The sequence below is a fragment of the Pleurodeles waltl genome, chromosome 7, assembly GCF_031143425.1.
Source record: "Pleurodeles waltl isolate 20211129_DDA chromosome 7, aPleWal1.hap1.20221129, whole genome shotgun sequence".
NCBI classification, from domain to species: domain Eukaryota; kingdom Metazoa; phylum Chordata; class Amphibia; order Caudata; family Salamandridae; genus Pleurodeles; species Pleurodeles waltl.
In genome coordinates, this window is record NC_090446.1 from 653,317,182 (window position 1) to 653,344,202 (window position 27,021).

A 27,021-nucleotide genomic window follows, 5' to 3' on the forward strand; every position below is an offset into this window, starting at 1 on the left:
AACTGTGTGTTTGGTTGAGAGGAAGTTTTGCTTTTTTTCCTGTGTGCACTAGGAACGGATGATGTGTGAAGTTACCAGTTGTTGAAACAAATAAAACTCAAAAAAATAAACAGCTTCTGAAAATGCAAGTGAATTTCAGTTTGACCTTTTAGCCAAATGGCAAAGATTTCTACACCTTGCAGCCAAGGAGCCAAATGCTGGCCTCTCTAGCTCAGAGGCGGGGATGTTCCCACCCCCTCACCCCAATACACGGAAGACTAGATTAGAAAATAACCTTTCGAAGTTTAAGGAAGAAGGTGTCTTTCAACGTATTTCAAAAGCATCCACTTTAAACATATGCATAATTTCAGTGAAAATATTGTAATAAAACTAGCAAATATGCTTCTTGACAGAAAATTTCAAGCTAAAATATTGTGCGTTCAGTTGAAAATATGAATGAAGGCGGGCAGTCTTTCATTAAGTACAGAATTAGTAAGCATACGCAGTTTTGATGTTAGCATACACAAGTGTCCTTAGATTTGTGGGCCTGTTTGATTTTGGGTCATGTAGTCTGTGTCTGCTACCAAGAGCTATTATTTTGGGGGGAGGCACATGGCAGGTAAAACTACCCTAAATAAAACGCTCTAATCTAACCGTTCAATTATTAGAAACAAAAAAAATAACTGTAAATGTCACAAAAAGATAGCCTTCCAGTGGCTGAATTACGCACTGTGAAGCTGTAAAATCTGGTATCAATCTTGGCTTCCCTTTTTCACCTAAGGTGTGATCCTAAGCTAATATTGAATTTCAACACGACTCCCTTTTATCTTACTTCTTCAAGGCCACAGGTAGGATAAGGCTGGTGAGGGGCAGAATACTGACAGCAAGACACAAACGCACGTCTCTCTCCCCGTGTCCTGGCAAATACAGACTGCAGGCACCTGTAGGCAGGACAGTCTCTTGTGGGAGGTCAGATAATCGTTGGAAAGTTGCAGCACAAAGAAAGTGCAGAGGGCAGCGGCATCACCTTCATTCAAAGATCATTAAATTGGTCACAGATACCTGGTGGGAGGTCAGCATGTCAAGCGCAGGGCCATTGTAAGAAGCGCTTTCCCTCGATAACGGCCCTGTGAATCATGGAGGTCAGAGGAAAAATGATTTTGCCTTCATTGACCTGCGAGTGTGTTGCAGAAAGAAGCTCGGGTATAGGGCAAGCCATGCCATGATCATTTCCCTTAGCATCTCAATTAATCGTAGAATTATCTCGTACCACAACACTTTGTCCCTGTTTGTTAAGAGGTCATCTTATGAATGATTCTCCCCTTCGCTGTGGAGATTTGACAGCAGGCTGCTTCTAGTTTCAGGTTATGTCAATTGTATGCAGTCTTGTTTAAATTATTTTTTTTAGTAACAATGTGGGCGCAGTGGGGTCTACGTTAAAAACCTAGGAAGGCCTTGAGTTATGCTATTTGTCAAGGGAAAAGAGAAGGAATAATAAATGGATGAGCAGCTTCATTTGAACCTTCTTCAACTGAAAACAGATTATTTGCTCTGGGTCACCAACCAGCTATCATCTGATATTTAGTCCCACTTTTTTGAAAGGCTAACCATAGGTGTATGATACTAGAGAAAAGGATCAAGGAGGTGTCATGTTTTGGAATCACTGGGGAAATGGGCCGCCTATCAGCTTTCCAGATAGAAGATAGGAGGAGTCAGATTTCTGTCTTGGGGATTATGAATTCCTCTGTTGAAACCGTAGATGGGCAAACTGGTAAACTGTCTGTGTGCCACAAATTTTACTGTCCTTTCTCTTCGTTTCAGTCTCAAAAGAACTGGTTGAGTATTGTCTCATTTCTGCAAGATTAAATAAATTTAGGGTGCAGAAGTGAGAAATTTTAGTTACGGCGATTACGCAAGTGGAAATAGAGAAAGCCATATTTTAGCTTGCTGCTGGTAAGGCTGCTGGTCCTGATTAAGTCCTGCTAGAGTTATAGAGAGCATTTTGTATTATAGGCAATCCCCTAGTGCTGGAATTAATTCATTCATTAGGCTTTGAACGTGTTTCCTCTACATACTTCAGTTTATTCTGCTTTTCTGTTTATTTGTCAAAAGGGCCCAATTAAGTTAGCAAATTTTCATATGGCTATATATGCCCTACGGTATCTACAAACCCCACGAAATTAGGGTGGTTTGTCGCTTCCTCCCTCTTGTCATATTTTATTGAAGTGGTTGGGCTACGGAAATGGGTTTCTGGTGGGTTATTTACAGATCACCAGGTCTTCAAACACTACAATACCAAAGAAGATCCTGGTACATAGCATACTTTAAACTGCATAATTCAAGAATTTCAGGTGTATCCTAAGATCTTGCAGTCTATTTAAACTACTTGTCACACACCAACTTGTTATCAGTATATCTCACTTGGTTAGGTCCTATTCTGCCACCATTTGTCAGTGTGACAGTTTTCTAATTAATTTGCTGGAGCGACTTGCAGTTTCAGACTGAGTAAACTGTATAGGTATGGACGATGAATTTTGCCAAAAAAAACAGATTTGTTCAACCTTGCCCAGTAGGTCACAGGCAGAGGTGCATAAACCCCCCAGAGCATGGCATACAATATCTACACCCCCCCTTCCTTATTTGAGGCGATTCAATCTATGCCTGGCAAACTTGTTTAAACTGTAGGTTCATTTCCCTCCCCCATCGCCTATGAAAACACTCTCACTCTTTCAATCAACTTATGTGATGATCTTTCAGATTACTTTTTTAAGAAAAGTCAAACTATGTACAATCAGTCTCTATTGCAGGTTTCCAAGCATCTGGCAGATGAGCCAGCCTCATTCTCTGACCCTTTACTTACTGCTTTTAACCACATATCCCTGGAAGATTCCTATGCTGAATTATCTAAATACATATTGGGTTCCCTTTAGATTAATGACCTATGGGGATTCTAAAACTTGCCTTCACTCTTGTGAATCCCAGTTTGAATAAACTGATGAATTCTTCATTGGTACTTGCCTTTGTTAAGATGAGTTGGAAGCAGGCTCTACTGCTTCCGTTATTAAAACAAAAACGAATGCGGATCCAGATTTTTTAAGTAACTTTAGATCTATTTCACTCCTGTTAATGGCTAAACTGTTGGAGAAGTTAGTCAATAGACAACTCTCCCGTTTCTTAGAATCCAATCAACTTCTACATGACTCTTATCCTGTATTCTGATCAGGGTTCAGCATTGACTGAGCCTTACTGAAGGTTATGGAGTCAATTAAGGAAAATCTTGATAAAAATTCATCTGCAATGGTGGTTTTGCTTGATTTGCCCTTGGCATTTAACACTGTTTCTCATCCTGTTTGGCCAAGTAGGCTCAGTAAGATTGGAATGTGAGGGCAAGCTTTGACCTGGCTTAAATCTATTATTGAACATACAAAGCAGCAGTTTTTCTCTCCTCTTACAGCTCCAAACCATCAGAGTGTGGAGTCCTGCAGGGTTCTGGGTTGAGCAACACTTATCAGTAATTATTTGGGGCTTTTAGCAATACTGGTGGAATCTTGGGGAATACATGTGATCTAATATTCTGGCAACATGCAGCTCCTTTTGTCCTTTCAGGAGAATGAGGTTGAAGCTTTGTGTTCTTTCAAACGGAGTCTTGGCAGTTGTAGAATGGATGAATAATAACTCTCTTAAGCTTAATTCTGATAAAGCAGAGATTTTTGTTTATGGCACCAAGCACACCCCTGATTCCAGCAATTGGTAGCCGACTGAGTTTGGGGTCCCTTCTTTGCCTGCACCAACTGTACGAAATGTAGGTGCTAAATTTGATTCCAACCTTTCGTTTTAACCCCAAGCTAAGGCAATTTATGCAAGCTTTTTTCCTACGCTCAGATCTTTAAAAAGGATGTTACATTTGGTGCCCAAAGATACTCACAAGACTATTGTTCATGCTCTGGTGACATCTAGATTGGATTATGCAAATAGTCTATATTTGGGTCTGCCTGCATAGCTGATTCAACTCCTTCAGACGATTCAAAACACAGCTGTCCATCCGACCAGATCCTGGTTTATCAGTGACTTCTTATGGCAACTACATGCGTTACCTCTGACCAAGGGGACCCAATACAAGGTGCTAACTTTTGCCTTTAGAGCATTCAAAAAAGAAAGGAACTCTTTACCAAAGTAAGAGGTTCAAGTTTTACCATCATGTTAGATCCTTAAGATCTAACAATCTACAGCTTCTTCAACTGCTGCTGTCTGTCAAAGTTAGGAGAGCTGGGAGATAGTTTGTCTATGTCACCTCTAAGTTCTGGAACTCTCTTCCTCTCAGCCTAAACCTTCTACCGTTAGAAACTGCTTTTAGAAAGAATCTGAAAATGTTTTGATTCTCGTTTGGTTGGTGCCTGATTCGGGATTGGGTTGTCTGTTTAGCTTTGCTATTTGTCTCTTGCTGTTGGCACCAGGACTCTTCTTCGGAAGCAGCTGTGCGCTTTATAAATGTTTATTGTATTGTGGCAGGAGCTAGTCTTTCTTTATGACCTTAAAAACAAGATTAGTAGTAACAACCAGAGGCATAGGAAGATCAGGAAAACTTGACCACCACCCAATGAATGGCTGTCTGTGCATACTCCAGGCAGAATGTGATTGAGTAATTATTGATTTGTATTGTTAATAATTCACTTAACTGTTTATTGGTCCTATGTATTTAATCATCGTATAGCACTTTTGACAAAATAATTTTAGTGTTCTGGCTGATGTAGCACATTTGCAGGAGCCCCTACTGCATCAAAGTATTGTCAATGAATTGCAAAGGATGATACTTTCTTTTGTTACTCTCCCAATAAAAAATAGAACATTTTAAATGTGTGGCAGAGGACTGGTGCATAACCAGAGATGGGGAAGTGCTGAATAAACGCCTGCTCTTAGTGATCGTTGCGATGGTGTTCCATATTTTATAGACAGTTTTGAACTCATATTACACTAGGCCTGGATTTAGGAGTCCTTAATCATAACGGAGTATGAGAATGTTGTCGGGTGAAGTGAAGTTCTGTTTGGTCAACACTGTTTTGTTCAAACCAGCTTCACTCGCAGATACATGGCGATTAAATCCAGCTCCATGTAGAGGTCACACTGTTCGATGACTTAGAGCTGCCCACACCGAAACAGCATGCATGTAGGAATATTTATCATTGGAGACCCACAAAGACCCGGTGACCTCAGAATGCCAATTTCTCTTCTATCTGTTAACACCACGTTGTGGTGCGGTTTGACTCAAATCTCCTCTAACACTCCAGGTTGCCCTACTTATGTAAACACAAACTGTGGTCTAGCAAGGCCATCGCCGTTGTCATAAATATTTCACAAAAGCAGAAATACATTAAGCACACAATAAAACGATTACAAAAATATACCCGTTTACGATAAGCAATTTAAAATACGTTTCATTTTTTAAAAGAATCTAGTCTAGTCCTGATAAATACGTTTCAATATCACGTTCATTAAAAAATTATGAGGTAATGAAGTCATCCTTTTACCCCTGAACTAGCTCTATTACATGGATATTGCATAACATTATCTGCTTTGGGGTAACTGGAGAAGAAATTCAGCAGCACCAACAGATGATAGCCAATTAGTGGCCCAGCCTACATGAACCAGCTCTTTTCACCCGGCTTTGAAACTGCACGGACTCCCACTCCCGTTTTCAACAGGTTTTTGGGGTGAATGTTGTCCATAACTTTATAGGCCGATTTCTCTCTACATCTCTCTCTTGTGAGGTCGTGCAATGCATACATAATCAACCAGTCCGAGACGACATTAAAATCGAAGAAACAGGGACGTAAAATAATCATACTGCCGAGGGCTTATCTCTGAATACTTTGAGCCGATATCTGAGTCTCAAATACAGACTGTCAGTTTTCCCAACAACTCTGGATGCAAGGCTTTTCACAAAAGCAGCCCTTACCTCATTCCACGCAGCAATGCGATGACCTCTTCGCTCTAAGACGTGATAATGGCTCCCCTACAGGCAATATCCATATACTGCTCAAAGATTGACATTACTGGATTTGGAAAGGTCATAGTCCAAACCTCTTTATTTAGTGCTGCAAAGTAGCTTTAGTGATTTGCAAAACCACAAAACACAAGCTTTGTGCTTTTTACACTGTCTTGACACATTTATTCCAATCCCATCATTTTTCACAGTTTGCAGTTATCTACTAAATTCTGCTGTGTGAAAAGAATAGGACTTCCTATATTTTTCCCTTAACTACAATTTCAAATAATAGTTTATGCACAGGCTGCTCATCGGAAAGGAGACTTGCAATGAGCTCTAATAAGACAGACTAGGAAAAAGTACGATCTCAAATAGAAATGTCTGGAAGCATATGCATTCCACAGTTATTACTAAATAATATATATAGATCTGTGCAATTTGGACTGTTGATGGATCCCTCGAGCAAGGTGAGGGATGGTGTAAACATACGGGAATACCTCACACAGCGGTGAACATTGACAAAGTACATAGGTGTACGTTTCGTGATCTAGCAGAGAAGGCATGCTGTCACAGGACTTGGTCATCTTATGAAAGCAACAGTTAAGGCTCCCCAAGCTGGATCAGGGATAAAGCAGTGGCTAGGTGAGTTTAGATTGAAACATAATATCCGTTCTGCGACTCATTGTGGCCAGATCTTTTATGGCATATAAATGATAAAACCTTGAAGAGGATCTGTAATACATTAAAGTTCAATCCAAGGTTAATGATGGGTGGCCAACAGTTCTTAGACGACTGACCAACTTCAGTGTGTCTTAGCTGTACCTTGTGTTTGGCTCTCGTCCATTACATCTAGGTTAAAGGAGTGACGTATTTGAAGGCCTGTCTGAAAAAGTAAGTCTTCTGCCCTTTGCCTAATTTTCCTGCCAATTATCTAATGGACAGGGAAGCATGGCTTAGACAAGAACCCCAAACATGTTAGGATCTATTCTTAATGTTTTTAGTTTAAATATTTTGTGGGTAACTATATTGTCTTAAATGGTAGAAGAGCGGCTTCTGCAAGATACAGTCACAAACTGCGATCCTTCCTTGATAGGGATCAAAAGATGAAGAAGACCGGCTGTAGGCTGCTATACTCGTTGTGCTTCCTTGTGGGAGATGCCTGTGAACAGGTTATTACACTACCCTACGCTACATCTTACATGTGTTAATTTGAGGAGTATGCAATGGTAGCAATCTCCCACAGAGAGGAGTCCCTCTTGCATGTATACTTTGAATATCAAGGCTTTGTGAGGCAGGGAAGATCAAGATTGGCTTGTAGGTGAACTAATAGTCAGGATTAGCATTTGTCGCCTTATATGGTGGCAGGATTGCTTCAGGTTGGCACGTAAGTGGCTGGGCGGTAAAGACGGACCTATTGTTGTTGAGCGGTACCACAGCCTCTACCTCAAGGTTGGGTGCCCTTTCGTTACATGATCGGATGAATTTTCGAAATGTCATAGGAGTTTGTTTGATACTACACCTGAACTGTAGAAAATTCCGGGAAGGCTGTCACATCGAATGTCAGTGTTCTCTGATAGCACTGACGTGTGGAATGAAGGACTTGGAATAATTTTGTTGTGAGATAGTACTCTCATTTCTAGCTGCTGGATCAGTTGGAGAATAGCTGAATGTAGGTGATCAATTTTCCTGTTTCTGGTGTCTAATACCTGTAACCTATACCTAGAAGCTACTCTCATAATTCAGTTTTCAGTGTCCAAAACAGCTCATATTGAACATAACAGTTACCTTGAAATAATGTCTTTCTCCATCAATGGGGCATTGAGGAGGGGTTAATTATGTGATATTTGCTCTGACAGTGTTGAACAAGTTGCAAAAATACATAAGGTTTTCACAAAGTTCCTCAACTGGGATGGAGTGGCAATGGTTTTGGAAAGAGCTACATATCCAAAACATCCCTCTGGAGCGACTCAAAGACTTTTTGATGCAGGAATACAAGTATTCTATTTATTTTATTATTTATTTTGAGTGTTTATAGGACCACAGACTTGGCCACAAGGGCAACAGTATGATTTACACAAAACATAGCAGCAGGTAAATCTGAAACATAACATGGCTGCAGAATATATCCAACAATGGTATATTTGATATATAATAGGTTAAGGAATTGAATGTGCAGTAGATACCTTGAAGGGCTACGATTTGTAGAGATGTCACAGCTATATTGATATCTAAGCTATCAGTGTGTTGCTTGAACCCTAGGAATAGAATAGTATTACAGGGGGAAAATGGGTCTATAGCACACTTCTACACCAAGGCATGATGTAAAAACAGCAGGTACTTACATACATTGCAATTAAAGTGTTCCCAGGAGAGTCTGCCCTGCTCAATTTAATTGGATATTAGCTAAACCCTTTTTTTGCAGTTTTTACAGAAAACTCAACCTGAACATATTGGAGTACTTTACATGAGCACCAGTTACATTACAAAAGGACACTTTTTTTTTTTTAGACATGGGGAGATAAAGTGATTTGCCCAGAATCACAGGATGCGAAAAGTAGAGCCGGGTTCCATAGCTCCAAAGTAGGCAACTCTGGCCCTCACTCCACATCCTCTCCCCTAAAGCAAGCCCTTCATTTAAACCCTCTGCTGATATCCCATGCTAGAGCAAAAACGACTTTGGGTTCCACAAAGCTATTGCTTCTTCTACTGATCACAACCTCCCTGCCTACAATATTTTCATAAACCATGCCTCTGTATTTAATCTAGCAGCAGGATCAATGATCAGTGACTAATCTTGATTTCGAGATCAGTACTGAAGGCAGGCGTGTGCCCTCACACGTTGGTCCTTGCCTTTAAGAAGGGGGATATTTAAAAACTCATATCACATGGGCTCTTGGCTGGCTTTGTTATGCCTTGCAAGATGTCTTCTGCAAAAAAAACGATGGTTTGTATGCACATTAATATCCCTTTCAAACAGACAGGTTTTATTTTACTGTCTAATTTTATCAATTTTAGCAACAGCTGCCATTGCAGAAGGACGGTACCAGTGGAGTAAGCATTTTTAAAACTCAACCTTTTTGGCTTCACTGGGAGTCTCCTGTGATGGACCAAAACAGAATGTTGAAGACTTCCAAAGGTGCTACGGTTGTGCTTACATACTTTTCTGACAGAGACTTAGTTTGTCATATGTTCGTCATCAGAACATGCAACTGTGATGTCAAGTGAGTTGAGCCTTACCCCATTACTTCAGATTTATATATCTATAACCACTTAACCACAAAGATGTCAGTCAAAGAAAATGACGTTTAGAGGAAGGAAAAAGAGAGGAAGGCGTTGGTTGGTGGGTAACAACTGAAGGTAGTCCAAAATTACTGTTATCTTGATATGTTGATCGATTATCGTGGTAGCTACTAATAGAATCAAAGGCAGGAAATATCTGCAATTTCCACTGACAGCCATTACCCAGCATCTGCAAAAATAGGGTAATTAACAGCGGCTTCCCTCAAGGCAGCTTACAAGGTAAAGGTATTGTCACGAGGATGACCTGTGCTACTTTCATGTGTTGGTTAAATAATTGCTGGGTTCTGGCTCTTTTGAAGGGCCGCTATTGTGAAAAGCACAGCGACTACGTACATCTGCCTTCATTCTCCTGATCCGTAAAGAGCTGGTCTTGAGTCCAGCAAAGATACCACAGCTACAGGAACAATGATGTTGTTTTACAACACATGTCGATCGTATCCGAGTAGTCTACTGGGGCAATTTACATGTATTACAGTGAACGCACCTTGTATGCATACATCAATTGAGTGGAACAGAGCTCTACATCTCTTGTGTCCACGAAGAGAAAGTAAGAATTCAGAAGATGTGTTCAAGCAGAGTGTGGCCATAGAATATTCTATTATTTTGACCAGCCATTTCTTACTGCTAAATCCTTTTGTCAAACCGATCTGAGTACCTAGGCCAGGTCAACTTTATGGGGCAAGTCTGCTGCTGCCTTAGACTGGCGGGTGTGTTTTCCATTTTTTGGCAACTTGCCCTTTCCAGGGCTAGAGCAGGAATGCTCGCGGATGAAATAATGTGGCAGCTCTGTGGTTACAGCTGATACAGGATGATTACTGCCTGCATTATATACATTACATAACCCCTGGTTTTAAATATCTTATTCTTTTGGGTGGCACATCCTGTTTTTAAACGAACACCCGTCAGAAGGAGATCTTCATAAATGCGAAATGTTTTTTGAAATTCTAGAGTGCATTCTTAATGGGTAGTTTATATGGTGTTGTATGTTAAAAATGTATTATCTGTATTCTGTTATGTATGTTTTTATGAACGGAAAAATTAATATTTATAAGTAATGGTAATGGAGATCGGGTAGTTTTTGCTGCTCCTTCTATGCAAGTACAAAACTACTCTTTCAAGTGGTCCCTGTTCCACACACCGACCATGACAACTGTTGGAAGTTGTCCAAAACAGAGCCTTATATACCAGCAGCGCAGAGAGTGACTAAAGTTCTGGTAATATAGTACTCACAGCCCCAATAGCTCTTATCTTTATATATGCTAATGCTGGCTACTGGTTGGCATCTCCATCCATTATTCCATCTCTGCACAAAGCGTAGTAGTCAGATTTTGTTATCGCAAGAATAGCCCATTTGAGGATAGCCAGGAAGCTCACGTGTAGCTTGATTTGAAGGAGCTGAGAGACTGCCTGGTATGGGTCATCCAGAGTTAAATAGTGCCTCCTTATGAACAGCACAAGATAGCGCTTTCTTGTGTATAGCCTTGGGGTTCTTCCATAACCAAACTGTGAGTTTGGGTGTTTGAATATTTACACCCACCCATTTTGTGTTTGGATGAATCCTAGTTGTAGACTACAGTAAGAAGGGCAGCTATGGGTGAATCCTAGCAACTTTTGTAGCAACTCTAGATCAGTGGTAGTTAATCTCTTGTTGTTTAATGGCCGCAAAGCTGGTAAGCAAAAGAATGATGGATTAAACCCAGATCTGTGATTGGGGGTAAGTGTTTGAAAAGTTTCAACACTGTCCATCATCCTTTTGTGTTACTAAAGTTACCCTAAGTGAGAAGGGGATGTCCAGACGTGGGTCCTGTGCTCACTGTGCCACTGGATTCAAGCTAGCCTGGCTGATGAAAGGTGATACCTTGTTTCACCAGGATGCTTGTTTCTGGTCCAGGGAGGACCTGGCAGTTTGGGCTGGACTGTTACCATGGGAACAAGGTCAAGACTGATTTGCATAGCGCTGGGTCCAAACTGGGGCAGCATGGTAAGCAAAAGAACAATTGATTAAACACAGATCTGTGACTTGGGGTGAGTGTTTGAAAAGTTTCAGCACTTTGTCCGTCATCCTTTTGTGTTGCTTACGTTGCCCTAAGTGGGAAGGGTATGCCAGAGCAAAAAAACAATAGATTAAACCCAGATCTGTTGCAGGGGGTGAGTGTTTGAAACGGTTCAGCACTCTGTCCCTCATCCTTTTATGTTGCTAAAATTGCCCATATAAGAGCCACCAATGTGCACTGACATCAGTTCCTTTATTTCCGCACCAGTCACATGGATCCAGAGACCTACCTCTGTAATTTTTTGACCACCTTTTTTGTATAGCTTTTTTTAGGTTTTTTTTTTAGTTTTGCTCCCAATGTGACAGGGACATATCACCAAACAAACCTAGTGGATTTAAACCATTTGGAGAATGTCACAACAGATGTCTATCTCTGACCCACACTTGGTTTGTCTGTGGTGCCTGGGGTCCAGTCATGGCCCCAAAGCCTCCTCTGACTACAAGCCTATGAATCTCAAGGGCTATTTGCAAACCGGATTTAAAGCTACTGGCAGTAGAAGAAGACTGTGCGCCAGTCCCAATCCTGTGGAAGATCATAATGCCCTTCCAAGAGCTGTGCTGCGGACAATCGTCTTCATAGTCCAAGACTTCTTCCTCAAAGTCAGGTAAGTCCAAGAAGTGGAAGGAGAATAAGAAAATGAAGTGTTCTTCGGTTTCCCGAACAAATCTCAGCAGCTCTAGGTCCTGCTTCTGCATATCTCAAGCATAACTGGCATTTGTGCCCATTCCGTGCTACCCAGTGTTCCCTGGAGCCGGAACAAGGCTAGCGCAACTTAAAGAGTTTTACAACATCATGCACGCCATCTTTAGGCCACAGACTCCCTTTGGCATTCCACTGACCTCCATTGAGCCAATATGTACCCATGATGGGTTACCGCTGGCGGATTCACCCCTGACACCAGCCACGCTTTTGCATCTGCTCTCAGACCCAGGCCAACGCCATCATGGGTTTCCTGCCACCACAACACCTCTGGCGCCTCTCAACAATGAGCCAAATTGGCTCTGTTTGATGTTGATTCAGGCATCGTTCTGTCCCTCCCTACCCCTGGACTTACCACCCCTAGATCAGCCCTTCCTTACTGAAAGGGTAGAAGAGGAGGTAGTGTTTGGTCTCCTAGAAGAGAACCCAAAGCTAACGGAAAACGGCTTTGTCAAGTCTGTGTGATGCCATTGGCCTGTACACCTCACTCCATCCTTTTCTTAATGATGCACAGAGGGGCAGAGGTCCTTGACCCTCAGCTGCCTGCTGTTGAGGTCAAGACCAACGTCTTGACTAAGGTGCTTCAGCCAGAAGCCGGTTCAGCTGAACTACTGCTTCTGTTTAACAAAGCTTTCACAATGTTATCCTGGGGGCTTGGGCTAAACCTTGCAAAGGCTCCTATGCAGCACACGATTGTCCAGCACCATCACCCTGACCTAGGAGACCCTGCCCTCCTCTCCCAGCACCCCTCCACAGAAAGCCTGGTTGCACAGGCCTCAATATTTAAGGTCAAACAAAAAGTGTTCTCTTCCACCACAACACACTGGGAATCCAAGAGACTGGACACCTTTGGGAGGAACATTTTCCCTTCAACCAGCCTAGCCTTGGGATCAATAAACACCACATGCCTAATAGGTGGTGTTCCCATCCATTTTGGGACTTGGTTGCACAGCTGCGTCTCACGCTTTCTGAGGAAGGACATGCTTAGAAGATGGATGAGATGCAGCGAAGTTCACCATCAGGTGTGGGCTGGATAGCACAGACTTCCTAGACAGAGCCATGGCTTTTATGGTGGTGCTGCATCATCACGCTGATTGTTGCCCACTGAGTTCTTCAGGGATGTCCCAGAGTTCCTGATCGAGATGCCCTTCGACAGCTCCTGCCTATTTGGTGACAAAGCTGACTTAATACTCAAGCTCTTTCAAAAGAGCTGGGTCACCACCAGATCTCCTGGGTTGTCCCTATCTGTCCAATCCCAACAGGAGTCCTTTCACAACTACCATGACTGTGGCTGGGGTATGTATGGGTGTCTGAAATACCAACCGTACCCTCCAGTACAGTTACCTGCTCAGTCCTTTTATGGCCAGGGTCAGGTATCCCAAAGGTGATATGGAAGTCAATTCCAATGAGCTGTCCAGTCCCTCATCCTTTCGGCGGCCGCCATCTCTAAGTCACTTTAATACATCCTCCACTCAGCATAGCCATCTAGTTGGCGGCAGAATCATGTACCACCAGCCCCAAGGTTCAGTGATAACCTTCTACAAGTAGGTGCTTCAGATTGTGCAGAAGGGGTACGTCCTTCTACTCATTAAAATCCCTCTGTCTTTGTCACCCTCCCAAGAATAGTTGACGGAGAACCACTTCTTCTATCTCTGTCAGGAAGAACGCACTCTTCTGGCTAAGGAGCCATTGAGAAAATGTTTGCACCAGAGGTAGGACGTGGTTGATAATCCTGCTACTTTCTGGTGCCCAAAAAGGATAGGGGTTTCCATCCTATATTAGATCTACGACCTCTCAAATACTTTCTTAAAAAAGAGAAATTCAAGATGTTCATATTGGCTCAGTTTCTGTAGTGCGGGACCTGCAGGACATATTTCCACACCATAAATGCTTCTGCACCTTTCCTCTTCCAGACATATAAAATATATGCTGTCACACACAAGATGAAGACGGATGTGATTTCACAGTGCAAGGAGCCTCACCAGTGTGTAGCTATCTTAGAACTGGGCTCGCTACTGCTGCCCTGCCAGGAATGGTTTGATCTTCTGCAATGAATTAGTTTGTCAGACAATATTAATCAAACATACTGTCAGTTACTGGCCTCTGCAGGTGTTTTGACACTCAAGTTTAAACTTTTCTAGAAGTTGTCTTTGGTACTTCAGGTTAGCTTCACGGCCATTTTCTCTTAGAGGCCCTCAGAAGATTATTTGTGGCCTTCCTTCAGTTACTCAGAAGGCTGTTGTGAATTCAATTTCACATATTGTCTCAGGAGGTTTTCTATCTGTGTTTACCTACAATCTTGAACCAACAGCATAAGATAGTCCAAGATGCGGCTGCCAGGCTTGTTCTGTGCCAGAAGAGTGTAGGTCATGTAGAAATGGCCAGTTGACTGCCCATAGCTGAACTTATAATTGTTAAGCTGCTCTGCTTAGTATGTAGTGTTCATCCAACCAACTGTTCCTATCTAAACTGAAGAAACTGTAAGAAGAAATATACTGTGGGACACACTCTCCGATGTGCTTTCAGAACCCTTTTCATGGTGCACAACTGAGGCAAACTAGATTGTCACTTTCCATCTCTAATGTAACAGGCATTGGAAAAATCAATAGGTCGCTGCTCTAACGCTTTTTTGTTTGCAATTTGCATGATAACACATACATTGTCATGAACGTTCACACATGGCTGGCATTCTTGCAATGGCTTATGCAGCACCTGAGAAACATGAAATGAGAAGCCCAGTAGCATTTTGCTGCCACTGGTCCTGGTAAAAAATAAATAATCTAAAACAATGGAAATGAGGAGTATAGGCATATAAACAACGTACGCGGCTGTTTTTTTCAGCTGGGTCCTTTAAACATAACTAAATATATTTTTAATTTTTTTTTAAAAAGGGCAGCAGAATACAGCTTGAAACAACTATCCTAACTCTTGAGACTAGACACAGGGGCAATTCAAAGGAACTGCTAGGCAGCAGCTGGTTGTGGAGAGAGCTACCCTCCGCTAATTAGGCCTGAACGAGGCCCCGTACCTAGGAAGCCTCAAATAGATGTGCATATGGCTGGGGCGATAAATCTGGTAAAATCCTCCATTGGTTTGTCAGCAAAGAACAAGAATCTAGAGTGGTGCCCGGCATTATGACTACTAACTGAGAGCAAGTGGCTCTTAAATAGCCTCTGCATTTGCAGATTATAATGGTCTCCTATATGCTGAACGTACACAACGGGAGCGGGAAACACACACCCTGGTGATTGCATAATTTCCCTAATCCACACTGACCCCTATAACGTGGGAGACCCTCAACTACCCGGCTTCTGCAAAGATCAGCGACGCCCCTTTGGAGCTCTGCTCGACAAAACCCCAGGCCCATATGGTTTCCCCACAGAATATTATTATAACATGTGCCAAATTATTATACCTCCCATTCTAAAAATGTATCTCGAAGCCACTAAAAGAGGAAGTTTCCCCATGAAGATAGACCTGAGCACCATTGTGGTACTGCTCAAACCTGGCAAGCTGCCCGACCGGTGCACCTCTAACTGGCCTGTCTCCCTTATAAGCGCTGAAGTTCAGCTGTTTGCAAAGACACTGGAGAGGTGGCTCACCCCGGTCCTAAGCTGTGTGGTCCATCCAGGTAAGTGCAGATTTATTCCCCATTGCAATACAAGGCACTGCATCATGGAGAGTCCACCTTTCATCGGCCTGCTTTCGGAAGCTACATTGCGCTATCCCGATTTAGATAAGGCCTTTGACTTGCTGGACTGGGCCTTTCTACATGAAGTACAAGTCAAGCAGGGTTTGTGTTCCTGGTTCCAAACCCACACCCGCGTTTTATATGCAAGGCTCAGGCACAGGTAAATGAGGTGGTCTCACCTAGATTTCAGATTAAATGGGGTACCAGGCAGGAGTGCCCTCTGCCCCCCTCCTTTTTGTTCTGGCGATTGAAGCACTGGTGTCGTGGGTGCTGTGCGATGCCCCAAGTCGGGTGGTTCAACTGGGAAATAACCCTGGAAAGTATGATAGCTCTGTAGGCAAACAACATCCTTCTGTTCATTGCCCCCCGCCAGAAACTGCACCTCCGGCTCCTTTTCATTTTGGACACCTTTGGGTGTGGGTCAGGAATGAAGGTAAATTGGCCCAAATTACTGCTAGTCCCCCTGCATGGAGACAGATGAGATGAAGACTGGCACCCTGATCTCCCCACCCAACACCTTAGTTTCTGATACCTAGAGATTTGCATGACCTGGAAATCAGACTTGACTTTAACCCTTAATCTCGGTCTCCTCACCCCTGCATTGCAGGAGGACCTGGATAGATATCGAACTACCACTCAACCTGTTGGGAAGAGCAGCGTTTATACAAAATGATGATCCTCCCATGCCTGATGTAAACTCCCTAAAATGTTCTATTCCCCATCCCGAATCAATGGCTCGATGCCATCACTGCTAAAGAATACATTTATCTGGGCCAGTAAACCTCTCAAGATCTCCTTTGACAAATATATGCGCTCTGCATTCAATGGGTTGCTGGCCATGGCTGATATTCACCTCTAATACTGGGCAGCACATACTCTAGTAGTGAACAACTGGATGCAATGGAGGCGGGCAGATCCCACCTTCAGAATGGAGGTTGCACTGGTAGACTTGGATAACCTTACAGTCATGCTATATGGGACGTTGGGACCTAGGGCTCTTCCGAGACTGACAAAGGTGGTGTTCCATGCCTGGAAATCAGTGCTCCATTGGAAGGGCTGAGACCACCTGTTGACCCTGGAGACCTCTCTCTGGACTGGCAGGCGACAGAGCAGGGTGTTGCAGGTGGAGGGCTTCAAAGGATGGAACAGAACAGGTGTGTCCCGGTTGGGTGATCTGTGGGAGGGTTACCACATGAAATCCTTCCTCACCCTTCAGGCGGAATGCTTCTTACACAAATCCCAATTCTACCTTCACTACCAGCTCAGACACGGCTAGCCGTGTCACTGGACTATAACCACTTACAGGTGCAATTTCTCTTGGGCCCACTATTTAAAGGGGGTACTTCACAAGTCTACAGAGCACTGGTCAACCACTCACCCTATATTCTTTCGAATGTGAAGGGACCCTGGGAGGGATGGCTGGGCTCTTTAAAGGTGGTAGAATGGAAGGGGGCATGTATGACACCATGTACCTTAGCAATATCCGATTACACCTTATTCAACTGCATTACTTACCCTGTACATACTTCACACCCAGATGATTAGGGAAAGCTCTTCAACTCTTACAGTCCACCTGCACTAGATGCCGGGATGGCATGGGAGACTTCTTTCACATGGTCTAGGAATGCCCTACTTTTAAACAATACTGACTTGACATATTTAAAACACTTTTTGATGTAATAGAGCAAAGCCTCCCCAAAGTTTCCTTACTCTGGCGCCTGGATGACCTGGGAGGTCCCAGGGGCAAGCGAACCCTGGTGAGTGTGGGAACGCTATTGGTGAAAAGAGACTTTGCCAAATACTGGAAGAGGTTGCCAACCCGCTCCCCCAGAAAAATCACCCATGTTGTATTTTTTCCCTATCGGGAGTAATCTTTAATGAAACTGGATTTTAGTCGCCCTTGATAGAAGCAGCAAAGAAACAATATTTTCTTTTTAAGGGCTATCTCAGCTATTTTTCAATTGTGTTCGAAGCTCGGGGAATCGCTAGTTCAGACAATGATAGAGATATATAAAGCCAAATGTCCTCCCCTCGTTTCTTATTTCTGTGGCAGATAGAGATTGATTACAAATCACTGAAAAGTATTTCATTGGAAGCCTGTTCAGACTTCAAAATTCATGCTCCTCTTATATCCTGCAATCGGGATCTTGACTTACCATTTCTAAGGGCGCTCAGTTAGCTTTATGTCCACTGCTTAGATGGGTTGTGGATTGGCACACGTCTGAATCAGAGCTAAATCTCATGATTTTGCAACACTGTTTGGGCCTGGGCAAAGCGCTATCAATCACTTGGATCAAATATGTCAAATCTACCTTTACCGAATTAGGGTGCCTATACTTGTTTATTCAACCTGAAAAATCACGTGAAAAGTGATGGCGAATGGATCAAAAGCTTTTTTATGCATGGAGAAGCAGACAGAGTATTTGGAGGCATTAAAACAATCTGTAGGATCATACATGGCTCTCAAGTCCAGCCCCACAATGGAGCCATGTTTATATATTTGTTACTAATCCAGAACATCGGTTTCTTTTAACTAGATTTTGTCTCAACATAGTGCATCTTGTTTTAGTAAATTCCCCTGGCTGGTGCAGTGTTAAAAACTTAGGGCCATGAGGATGTGAAAACCATGCACTACACGCTTTACATGATAGTTATCGGCTTAGTCATGCTTTAATCATTTGTGGCTGCACAGTTTGATTATTTTAATGAGTGCTCCTTGTAATTCGTATGTTAAGGTTTTTATATGTTAGGTCTCATACTAGATTTTTATTCACCTCACTATTTTTAATTGTTTCCCTAGGATGATGAATATTTCGAGTTTTGGGGTAATAGGTGGCGTAACACGTTACAATATGGTTGTGATCGATACAAGCAGCTCGTGACTGTCTTTTTTTCTTGTTCTGAGGATGTGATCACGCTCTTTGATATATATTGTGAGGTGATTTGTGTGAACGTTTCATTTTGATTTACCTCCCAAATGACTTTGGATTTTTGGGAAGATTTTTCTTGTCTGGCTGTTCTTCTGATATAATTTGTAAAACTAATTTAAGGTGTCCATCTTCTTTATCTACATCCTTCCAATCAGTACGACTTTCTCATTGCATTCTACATCAAACTCAGTGGTGTTCAAAGACACGCAAGAAAGACAATCACCAGCCTTATTTGTACAACCAGATAAGTCTTCCATTGTGAAACTGTGCCCTCTCTCCACAGTAACCTTTGATACATCAGGGTACAAATTGAAAGGGATGACCACAACATGCCCCTTCCAACATGAGATTTGTAATCAATTTCTCAACCCATTTATAGATTCAGAAAGACTTCTCTCAAGCGGTAAACGGGTTTAGTAACTCAAAGAAGGCTTTTTATTGGTTACAAACCCTCTGATTTAGTAAGTTTGAGCATTTGCAAGCATTGAACTTTTTTGTACATCTCACCCACTATCCCTAGGTTAATATTAATTTAAAAAAAGTTCCAGCACCCAGTGGAAATTCTGCACACATTTTAGGGCTAGACCATGTCTGGTGGTAGAATATTCAATGTTAAAATAGGGGTCATTTAGTAGAAGGAGTAGGAAACAATGTAAATTGTGCAAGAGAGAGAGAGAGTGCAAGAGAGAGAGCGAGAGAACACATTCTTACACACAATAGAACTAGTCCATGGAGGACCTAAACACTGAAGGCAGAAACGGCAGACCTCCCTCACAAGTACTGGCATCGTCTGGATCACAGGTAATTGATTTAAAATTGCCTTTTGTGAACAAACCTGAACCGGGCAAATATCAGCAGCACTTTTAGTGCAGCTACAAGTGCTTCCATCAAAATAAACTTTTTCTTCCCCACATTTTCTTCTCTTACACTTGAAATGGAAAACTCATTTTGGACACTTATAACCTCAGGAGTTGTGAGTGTTATAGGGGTTCATCATGTCGTGAGGAGGTTGATGTTCCTCTGATGGTTTTGGTACATCCATCGTGCACTGTACATTTAGCAGGGATATGTACCCTCTTCAGGTGTCTTGCTCAGGTTATATATCAGTACAAAGCTGGTTATACGCAGGTTATGTGAGAACCTGTCATTCTTCCTAGCCCCCATGAGCATTTAGTGGATAATCACTGTAACATTTCAGTAGGAACCTGATTGGGCCCCAGAGCCTTTCCTCCTTCTGGTTTAGTACTTCTGTCATCTCCCCACTGAGCACAGCACGCTCTGCTGCTGGTAGTTATATGACAATCCTCCATGTCTCCCCTGTATCCAACGACATGCAAATTCTGGAGGCAAGGTGCAAAGACACAGATTATCTGTATCCTCACATCTCTCCAAGCCTTCCTTGTTTCTTATGTTCCATACTCAGCCACCTCCTTCTTTTTTGTTTTTACTAAACCATGTTATTAGCTTGCCCATATTCAGTATTTGACTTAAGCCAGTGATTTTGGGTGGGGCCACAGGCACTCCTTTTTGGGGACCGGCACTTATTTTTCTGCATTAGACATTAACCAAGAGCAAGAGATGAAAAAGCACACAAAACAGAAAGAGAGGGGAAGAGAGAGATGGAAAAATCATCCCAACGGGAGAAAGCAGGAACCTACAAGAGTGAGATAAGAGGTCGGGAGTGTCCGGTAGTGTATTAAGGAAGCATGAGGTGGATTTAAGATTACACAGACTTGGTATTCAGTACACCAACATTTGATTGCATCGTCCATCGGCCTCTGAGCAGAGCTTTGGGTGAAGACACTCAGCGCCCTCGCTCTCTAGTTTAGATGTATAGTTTTCTCTCTTGGTCATTTGTAGGCGCTCCAGAGTGTAAGGTGTGGTTACTAAACTACCATTCCTCTACATCCCCTAGTTCCGCCTTGACAGACACCGCATTTCAGACCCTTTTCCCCAAGATTTTAGATATGGGAGCCACTCTCAGAACCATCTTGAATACTTACCATATGGACACTGCTAACAGGAGCAAGCCTATGTTTTCATTAAAGTAATGCTCCTTCGTGCAGACCAGAGGCCTGATTTAGAGTTGGCGGAGATGGTTACTCTGTCACAAATGTGAGGGATATCCCGTCCGCTCTATAACAATTCCTTTATAGCCGATGGAACTTGTAATATGATGGACAGGATATCAATCAGATTTGTGATGGAGTAACCCCTCCACCAAACTCTAAATCAGGCCCTAAGCCAGGACTACTTTTGTATCTTGTGATTCTCATATGTCAAACCGCCATTAATTTATGCCACAGATCTGTCAGGACTGAAAGGTTGCCGCAGGTGGGGAGTCTGTTGCCTGGTATGCTCCTTGCTAGTTACAACACATCTCTGATGGGAGTGACGTGACCCTTGACCTGTTTTTAGGTCGGGTTTCACTCCACACGCCGCGCAGCTCCTCCTGACTGCCTCCATGTCCCCAACCCCACCCTCACTTCTGCTGGGAGTTCAAGGCCCTCCACCACCCGCAGGCACCCGTCTGCGCCTCATCCCTGGTGTCTAGTGTCTAGTGGTTCCCGTAAGTATTATGTGTCTGTTCTGTAATCTGTCTTTGTTTTCGTGCCGTCTTTCCTTTTGTGCCTTTATTGCTCTCTGCCTTTTTCCCCTGGTTTTCTCCTTTTTTTCACTTGTTCTCGGCTTTTCAGCTTTTCCCTTTCCTGCTGCTGCGTCCCCTGCGTCCCCGCCCCCCCTCACGCCCCCATTTGCCCACCGCTCCTGCATCCCGCCTCCCAGCTGCTCCTCCCTCCCACCCCCCCTTCTTAATGGTGGCCGATGCGCGGTGCACAGAGTGACCCCTGACCTGTTTTTAGGCCGGGTTTCACTCCTCACGCTGCGCAGCTCCTCTTGACTGCCTCCGTGCCCCCAACCCCACCCTCACTGCTGCTGCGAGTTCAAGGCCCTCGACCACCCGCAGGCACCTGCCTGCTCCTCATCCCTGGTGTCTAGTGGTTGCCGTAAGTATTGTGTGTCTGTCCTGTAATCTGTCTTTGTTTTCGTGCTGTCTTTCCTTTTGTGCCTTTATTGCTCTCTGCCTCTTTCCCATGGTTTTTGTACTTTTTTCACCGTTTGCCTTCTTTTCTCCTAGTTTTCACTTGTTCTCAGCTTTTCAGCTTTTCCCTTTCCCGCCGATGCATCCCCTGTGGCCCGCCCCCTCACACCCCCATTTGCCCAACGCTTCTGCCTCCCAGCTGCTCCTCCCTCCCACCTCCCCTTCTTAATGGCGGCTGCTGCGCGGTGCAGAGAGTAACCCCTGACCTGTTTTTAGGTCGGGTTTCACTCCTCACACCGCGCAGCTTCTCCTGACTGCCTCCGTGCCCGACCCCGCCCTTGCTGCTGTGAGTTCGAGGCCCTCCACCACCCACAGGCACCCGCCTGCGCCTCATCCCTGGTGTCTAGTGGTTGCCGTAAGTATTGTGTGTCTGTCCTGTAATCTATCTTTGTTTTCGTGCTGTCTTTCCTTTTGTGCCTTTAATGCTCCCTGCCTCTTTCCCCTGATGTTTTTGCTTTTTTTCATTTGTTCTGGGCTTTTCAGCTTTTCAGCTTTTCCCTTTCCCACCGCCTGCGTCCATGCCACCCCGAGGCACACCCATGGGCCCTTCTCCTGCCGGATGTGCAGCTTCACCTGCACCCAAGCCACCAAGCACCACAGCAGCTCCACCCACAACCACCTCAGCTGCATCCTCCTTAACACCTGCAAGCATGTCGTCGAACTCTGGGACCTACTTACCTCAGCCTCCCCAGACATCGCCTTCCTCACCGAAACCTGGATGAACCCCCCCTCGGAACCCTACATCACCATAGCCATCCCTGAAGGCTATAGGATTACCCGCAGAGACCGTACCAACAAACCAGGAGGAGGAATCGCCAAAGTCCACAGGGGCACCATCAGGATCTCAACCAACACCAATGATAACATCGATGCCGCCAAACACTTCCACTTCCAGATTCACGTCAACGCCAACACTACTCTCAGAGGAACCCTTGTCTACAGACCCCCATACCCCAGCCACAGTTTTGTGATGCCATTGCCGACACAATAAGCTCCCATGCCCTCACCTCTGCAGACTACATGCTCCTCGGCGACCTGAACTTTCACCTAGAGAACGCCAACGACAGCAACTCTTCAGCCTTGATCGACAACCTCGCCAAGCTCAGTCTCAAACAACTTGTCACCACGCCCACCCACTCAGCCGGCCACACACTCGACCCCATCTTCTCCGCCAGCAGCCAAATCACCTTCTCCCATACCACTGAACTCCACTGGACCGACGACCACTGTGTCCACTTCACCTTCCAGAAACCCACCGCTCACCACCACCCGCAACAGATCCCTCGCCGTAGCTGGAACAAGATCTCGAAAGACCAGCTGATTTCCACCCTCGCCCATGCCCCGCCACCCAGCACCAGCAACCCTAACACTGCCGCCAGAACCTCAAACAATGGCAAGATGACTGCGCCAACACCCTCACCCCACTTAGGAAACCACCCAACAACCGCACTAGCATGAAAGCACTTTGGTTCACCGCCGACCTTCAGGCCTCTAAGCGGGAATGCCAGAAAATTGAGAAGATATAGCGCCAAGAACAAACAGAGAGCAACCACACCGCCCTCAAGACAGCCATCCGCAAGCATTACCAGCTCATCCGAACTACCTTCTACAAAGACCGAATCGACAACAACTCGCACAACAGCAAAGAGCTCTTCAGCATCATCAAAGAACTCGCCAACCCCAAGTCCTGCTCCTTCGACGCCCCCTTTGCAAGACCTCTGCGACTTCCTCGCCATCTTTTTTCACTGCAAAATCATGGACATCCATGGCAGCTTTGCCTCCCTGATCCCCACGACCGCTGCGCCCACCACTAACCCCAACGCACCCAGCCACACCAACCTCCTGAGCGCCTGGACGCAAACCAACGACGAGGACACCACCAAGACCATGAGCACCATCCACTCCGGATCACCCGCCGACCTCTGCCCTCACCATGTCTTCAACAAAGCCAGCCAAATCATCGCCCCCCAACTCCGTACTATCATCAACAGCTCCTTCGAGACCACCACCTTCCCGGAGAGCTGGAAACACGCTGAAGTCAACACTCTGCTAAAAAAAACCAAGGAAGACCCGAAGACTTCAAGAACTACCGGCCCATCTCCCTCCTCCCCTTCCCAGCGAAGGTCATCGAGAAGACAGTCAAAAGCAAACTATCCTGCTTCCTGGAGGACAACAGCATGCTAGACATCTCCCAATTCGGCTTCTTCAAGAACCACAGCACCAAGACCGCTCTCATCGCCGCTACCGACGACATCAGGATCATGATCGACAAAGGTGAAACCGTTGCCCTCATCCTCCTTGACCTCTCAGCAGCCTTCGATACCGTCTGTCACCACACACTAGTCACACGCCTCCATGACGCTGGGATCCGCCTCAAGGCCCTGTTCTGGATCACATTCTTCCTCTCCGTTAGAACTCAGAGAGTCCGCCTCCCTCTGTTCATGTCGAAAGCCACCAAGACCATCTGTGGAGTCCCCAAAGGATCCTCTCTCAGCCCAATCCTTTTTAACGTCTACATGGTGCCGCTCGCCAACATCGTCCGGTTTCACGGCCTCAACATTGTCTCAACACGGACGACACCCAACTGATCCTTTTACTCACCAAGGACCCCGCCACCGCTAAGATCAATATCCACAACGGACTACATGCCATCGCCAGCTGGATGGAGATGAGCCGCCTCAAACTGAACTTGGATAAGACTGAGATCCTCATCCTCGGCTCCATCCGCTCAGCATGGGACGACTCTTGGTGGCCAGCCATCCTAGGAACCGAACCAACTCCCACCACCCACGCACGCAACCTTGGCTTCATACTAGACTCATCGCTCACCATGATCCAGCAAGTCAACGCCGTCACATCCTAATGTTTCAACACTCTCCGCATGCTTCGCAAGACCTTCAAATGGATCCCAATCGAAACCAGAAGGATCACCCACACCCTCGTCAGCAGCAGACTGAACTACAGCAGAGCAAACTACGCAGGAACAACGGCCAAGCTCCAGAGGAAACGTAAACATATTCAGAACGCCTCCGCACACCTCATCCTCAAAATCCCATGCCACAAACACATCTCAGCCCACTTCAGAGACCGACACTGGCTCCCCATCAACAAACTCCTCATCCATGCTCACAAGGCTCTCCACGACGCAGGCCCTGCCCACCTCAATGAGCGTCTCAGCTTCCAAATACCAACCCGACAGCTCTGCTCCGCCAACCTCGCCCTCTCCACCATCCCCCGCAGCCAACGTACCACGACCGACGGCAGATCCTTCTCCCACCTCGCCGCCAAAACCTGGAACTCCCTCCCATCAACCTATGTCTGACCCAGGACCTCCTGACCTTCAGAAAACGACTCAAGACCTGGCTATTCGAGCAGTAGCATGCCCCCCCCCTCCCTCAGCATCTTGAGACCCTAACGGGTGAGTAGCATGCTTAACAAATGATTGATTGATTGATTGATCTCTAAATCTCCAACACTGTACCACTGGTCAAAAGGAAAGTTTAGTCTTGAAAAAGATTTCTTTGCCCCGGAGAAAAAGGATGCTTGGGCAGTCTTGAGGGTTTCTAGCCCTACTCTTAATACCCAAGAAAAACAAACCATTCTGATTGGGAAACATAGAGAGGAAACCCTTTTACTGCAAACAGGACTAATAGGATAGCTTGTCTATAGATAAATCAATCACACTAAAGGTATCCTACTACCCTGCTATACTCAAACCCATAAACGGGGTTGGAGACTATGGGGGTCATTCTGACCCTGGCGGTCCATGACCGCCATGGCGGAGGGCGGCGGAAGCACCGCCAACAGGCTGGCGGTGCTTCCTGGGCGATTCTGACCGTGGCGGTAAAGCCGCGGTCAGAAAAGGGGAGCCGGCGGTTTCCCGCTGGCCCAGGGTATCCGCCATGAGGGGATTCCGACCGCCTTCCCGCCAGCCTGTTTCTGGCGGTGTCCACCGCCAGAACCAGGATGGCGGGAACAGGTGCCGTGAGGCCCCCTAACAGGGCCCCACAAAGATTTTCACTGTCTGCTTTGCAGACAGTGAAAATCGCGACGGGTGCCACTGCACCCGTCGCACCCCTGCAACTCCGCAGGCTCCATTCCGAGTCGGCTTCATTGTTGAAGGGGCTTTCCCGCTGGGCCGGCCGGCGGTCTTCTGGCGGTCGCCCGCCGGCCCAGCGGGAAAGCCAGAATGGCCGCCGCGGTCTTTTGACCGCAGAGCGGTCTTTCGGCGGGAACCGCTTGGCGGGCGGCGACCGCCGACTGCCGCGGTCAGAATGACCGCCTATGCTTGGTATATCCTCCTTGTTACAACAACCCAACAATACTAGTTGTATTTATTTGTGACCCTCGCCTACTCTAGTAATGGCATGCTTCATCATCATTGGGTCCCAAAAAAACAGGTTTGGCTCAACTGTATCCCAGGGAGCACTTTTGAGAATATTTCCTTACTGAGATCTAGAATATAAATACCTAGAAACACCTTGGTGTTTCAGGTGTGGATAAAATCAAACCTTGGGCGCGCAAGGGAGATTATGACTCTCCATCCAATGAGAAGTTTGACATTTTTTAGTACTTATCAGTAAATTGTTCAAAAGGGTCACCAGGCTTTCATCAGGATTAGAATATGCCCCAGTCTGAATAAAGAGAGTTAATCTATGGACGCTCTATTGGCCCCCTCATCTCAGGCAAGTGCTCTATCCACTTTTGTGTAATAAACAAACAAACAAACAAATACACACAACATGCAAAAGGGCCATGAGTCAGCAAAGACCTATCTAGGGCCCATTGTGTCATCTTCTTCGCTGGGCGACTGATTTTTAAATTTACCTACAGAGCAGATTGCCAGAAAAATAATTCAACAGAATACCGGATCTTGCTCTTCTCCAACTGTGCGATACCAAAAAGTAGTTGATGCGGTATGGAAACGTTAACAAAAACACGTAAATTCCCGCACTGTGGGGGAGTCTGTTCTCCAAAGATCTATCAGAGTAAGATCTCTTTTGCTCTGTACTAAGGCCCTTGCTGATTTTGGTTTATTCTGTACTTTGCTTTGATGAGAGCAAACATGAGTGATCTCTTGCATAGGATTAAAATTTGCTCCAAGTAAAACTAATCCAGTCAGAGGGGATAAAAGCTCATAGATTTCCTGGATTGGTGTCTTCTATGGGACCATAAAAACAAACTAAATGGATAATGCTGTTAGTTCTTACGCACACCAGAATCCATCAAGCTTTTGGACCACGCACTACCCATAAGACTTCACCCATGACCTTTTGAGTAAACCA